Source organism: Eurypyga helias, unplaced genomic scaffold, assembly GCF_000690775.1.
Source record: "Eurypyga helias isolate BGI_N326 unplaced genomic scaffold, ASM69077v1 scaffold35896, whole genome shotgun sequence".
Lineage (NCBI taxonomy): Eukaryota > Metazoa > Chordata > Aves > Eurypygiformes > Eurypygidae > Eurypyga > Eurypyga helias.
In genome coordinates this window covers 1-4,745 of record NW_010256600.1, presented here as the reverse complement: position 1 = coordinate 4,745, position 4,745 = coordinate 1, and positions in this window count along the sequence as shown.

The following is a 4,745-nucleotide window of genomic DNA, read 5'->3' as shown; positions in this document are numbered from 1 at the left end:
AGAGAGAAAAAAACACACCAACCCCCCAACCCACTAACAAAAGGACCTGCTTCTCTGCTAAGAGCTGCACCAAGAACTAACAGAAGCCACTAAACGACCCAGCTATCAGCTAGCCCCAAAGCCTTAACAATCCTCCCAACCCCAAGGCCACTTTCACGCCTTCCCAACTGCACATGAACCCAGTCTGATGACTGAGTCTGACTATTACGGAATGAAACAAAATCCCCCTGCCGCTGTGGGCGGGTCACCTCTGTGTAGATGAGAATGCATCTCATTCCTGCCTGAAACCACACAGAGATGTAAAAAAACTCTGAACTGAGCAATCCAGTGGAAAAAACAAGAGCTCGCATACCCTGAATAACAAAACCCAGGAAAGCCCAGCGCATGACGATGTTTTCAAGAAAGTGGTAGTTGCATTAGGCTAGGACTGAAATGTGTTGGTGCAGCTGTTTGGCAGGTTTTCATGTAAGCTTTACAAACTCTGTCTTTTGTGCAGAGAGGCTTCTGTGAACTGTATTTTCTGCATATGAATTCTTTTTCCTGGACATAACTGACTAAGTGCAGTAAAAGCACTGAGAGAAAGACACATCTTTTACAATACTGTTGTTCTCTCTACAGACAGGTTTAATGGTTTTCTTACAACTCAAGTAATCAAAATGCATTAATATGTAATAAAATTACTCTGAGATCATACATAGAAAAAAACAAAGCCAGTGGAGGCTGTGTGTTCAGAATGGAATTGCTACAGAACATACTGGTTTCATCAATTTTCATTTAAAAGGAAAACATTTTTTTCTGCCCTTACAAATAGACTGCTCATTTTGCCTTGCACCACAGTTCAGATTTGTAAGTATTGTGCTCCCAGTTCCATCCTGTTACTTCTTTCATAAAGTTCAGATTTAAAACTTTGTTATGCTATTTGAGCAAGTTAAGTCCCCCAAATAGATGTCAGAACACGTGATACATCAACCTAATGTTCACCTTGCCATTTTTTTTTAAACAACCTCCTTAAGAGAGACAACTCCTAAAAAGGGAAGTAGAGGTGTATCATTTTGGGAGTACGACATTTTAGCACTGTGCTATTCCACCGATTTGTGTTATTTAAAATAAAAATAATGCTTTATGTTTGTGAAGGAGGCAGGAGGGAGAAAATACATATACATATGTGTGTACAGACTAGTGTTGGTAATAATAGCATCACATCTTGGTGTTCAAGTTGTTTAATAGATAAACAATGCACACTGTTAAACCTGCATCATACAAAATTAGTGTAAATTAGTTGAAGACAATACTGTTAATAAAAGCTATTAACAATTCTAAGTTACCATGGTCATGGAATTTTACATGAAAACACAAAAGAAGGGGTGTGTGAGTAGTCTTGGCCATGAGTGCAAAAACATTTCCTAAACTTAATCAGTCTTGCACTTTTCTACCTTGGAGATCCCAGCTTTTCTACACCCTGAATGCAGGCCTTAAGACTTGCTAGAGACAGGCAGGCCTTTTGACTGGCTGGCTTACAGTTGTCCCTCCATGCTTATTTTGACAGCAAATTTTGGTATCTTAGAATCCCTGTCTGTGCCACAGTATACAAAGAACTGTAAATTCTGTGCTATTCTTCCTTGGTTTTGTCAAAAACAAAATCTGACAAGTAAAGGTGGCAACCACCGAAACATTTCTTATACAGCCAAATATTACTACCAAAATCTAGCCTTCTGCTCATTTCAGCCTCAGAAAGATTTTCAGACCAGCTTGCTTGTTTTGTGTTAAGTGATGCTACTGCTCACAAAATTTGTGCTTTTACATGACTGACATGGTATTGGCTGGCTTGTAAGTTGAACCACCATGAATGCTCATATTCCCCATCACTTAAAAGCAGTGACCATCCTTCCCTCAATATGATCTAGGACCCTATCTAGCTATCTGGGACATCTATCTACCAAAAGTTTGCTGTCATGTAGTCTGTTGGTTTGTGTGTGTTAAGTATCACAGATACTACAGAGATTCTTCATTAAAAGCCCAATTGCCCTGCTCTTAAAGGCTACCATGAACTTTTAGAGCAAGTAGAGAAAAAGCCTTCCACCAAGTCGAGCTTTCACTGAACTTCTCTCTGCTGCCACTACAACTTCTTTCTGCAGAGACAATAGAACAGAGGTTAGCAAAATGCAACTGCAGGTGTACGATTGCCTTAAGCTTTCCTAATGGAAACCAGATTTTGTCCATGTCATTAACATTATACAGAAATGTGATGAGGGGAAATGAGACAGCAACCCACCTCATCAGAATAGTTAACAAAATGATTTGGCAAACAGTCTATTTCATCTGGGGAACTGGAAGAAACTGGAACCAGCCTAACAAATATCTTGCCAATGTAAACTATTTCTCAGGGGTAAGATCAGTAAGATGAAGCTGGAGCATGGACTGGATTGGTGCCACAGCAAAGGAATACAGCAGCTTGGAGAATGACCTCACTTGCAGTCATATAGAAACCATCAGCAGTGTCTTTATTTCAGGTGTTGGATTATGTACCCTAAACAAGTTTAGAAGCATCTGCATTTCCAGATGTTTCTCCACTGAATGTTTTGACACCAAGAAGTTAAACACCACTTTGAAGACCAGTTGCACACATCCTCAGCCTGGCACTGAGGCATTCTCAGTATTCAGAGAGACAACCTCAGTTCTCACACAATTTATGTCAGAGTAAGCAGAACATTGGACTCAGCTGAACAAGCACTAAGTAACCTTCAAGATGAAAAAAAGGTTCCTCAGTGCACCATACAAACATAGGGATTGACTTTTGGTAAAAATAACAGCCATCTGAGGGAAACAGAAAAACAAACATCCAAAATCATTCAGGTAAGAACTGGGCTTCTGTGCTTGGAAATATTTGATGTATGAACAGTGTTCACTGCAAGCGAGAGCTAGGACAGCGAGCCTGTAAATATTAAATAAGAGGCGTGGTTCGGTGCTTGATCTACCCCACAGCTGAGCATCCACCTTGCATACAGGTTGGCATGAACAATAAAGCCAGCTGTCATTTACACTTAATTTACTATGCAACCTTGCAGCAAACCTCTAAGTAGTTTAGCTTTCAGGCTGTTTTAAAGTGATCTTTTTCAAATCAGGTGTTGGGTGCTAAAATTTTGACAACTCTATAGTTCATAGACACATAAAATGATTTTCATTATCAGTACAGAGAGTGACTTAAATGAAAACTCAGTTCAGTATGTAAAGCACCTAAGACCTGCAAATGAGTGAGATACGTATGTGAGTTACTGGCTGTCATACGCAAATGAGGTAGAAAGACGTTATGAAGCAACCAATAACAGTAATTTTTCTCACCTTTCTTTCAGATTTCACAGTGATAACAGAACTCCCAAATCTTGATAGTTCCTGTAAAACAGCAGTGCTTGTTATAAAGCTGTTAAGTTTTTTAAAAGTGGAACTTTTTTGTTTCTCTTGGTGGTTTGTTTTCTGCTTACTTACCTCAGGAGAAATCAGGACATACTGTGCCTGAAGGACCAAAAAAAGAGAAAAATAAAAAGTCAGTGGAGAGTGACAGTATGAGAGTAGAAGACCAGTGCAATAAGCCTGGCTTCTAAACAGCAAAGTAATTCAAGAGCAAACAGGAGGAGCCAAATCACACCTATTCAGAAACATAAGTAACCTGTTTTCTGAAACCAAGTCAGAATGCACCAGATAGTTGCACTGGATGTAATTAGCTGTTGTTATGATCTCATGTCCTGATTTCACTTTTATGTTTTCTTACCCAGTCCTCAGGACAGGGAGTTATCCATGATTTGCAGTTGCCTGTCACTGAGGATGCCTGATTTCCATTGTAAATATACACACGTCCAGCTGCCCCACCGTACAGTATTGTGGTGATATCATTCGTTCGCAGTGGGGATGTCACAATCATTTCATATGCAAATATTACAGGGATGACATAATGCATCAGAAGTGAAATAATGCTAAACCAAAACATGAGAGAGTTGGCATTTACATACCTCTAGATGCCACAACTCATTAATGATGACAGATAAAATGTTTGTTTTTCTGACTAAGTTCCTTGGGATTTTAGAGATGCCTCCACACAAGGCACAACACAATACTTGTACATGTCAGTTAAGGAAGCAGATTGTATTTAGCACTTGCATGAATATGCAGGTGACCAGCCTTCCTGTTGGCAAAAGTAAAACATTTCAGTTCTGATCTAGATTCATCAAGTTTTACCTAGTCCATCGTTATCCAGGTCACTTAAGTATACATCTCTTCCAAAGCGAGAAAACCTCCTGTCCCCTCTGAACGTGCTGAGCAAAGGCGGCTTGGTGCTGCCTGTCTGTTCATATAGCAGAGCCACTCCAGCTTGGTGCATCACTGAGGATATAAATGAAATTCTAGACAAGCTATCTGGAAAAAAAAGAAGTAACAGAAGTTGAGCATCAGACATAGGAACTTAGGTTTGGTACTTGAAATAAATGACAGCAGATAATACTGGCATTACATAACATGGACAAAATTAATTTATTAATAAAATCAAATGTTATATGGCATTAACACTAATTAGCATAAAACCAATCTCTTAGTAGTAATAGCAGGGGAAAAATGCATTTGAGTTCTACATTTTGACTTTCCTAATTCCTTACTACCTACTGCCAGAGTAAGAAAAAAAATACTGTGTTGTTTTAATTCCAAGAAATGTACAGTCTGCTAGCAAATTGCTACTACATAAATAATGTAATATTTAT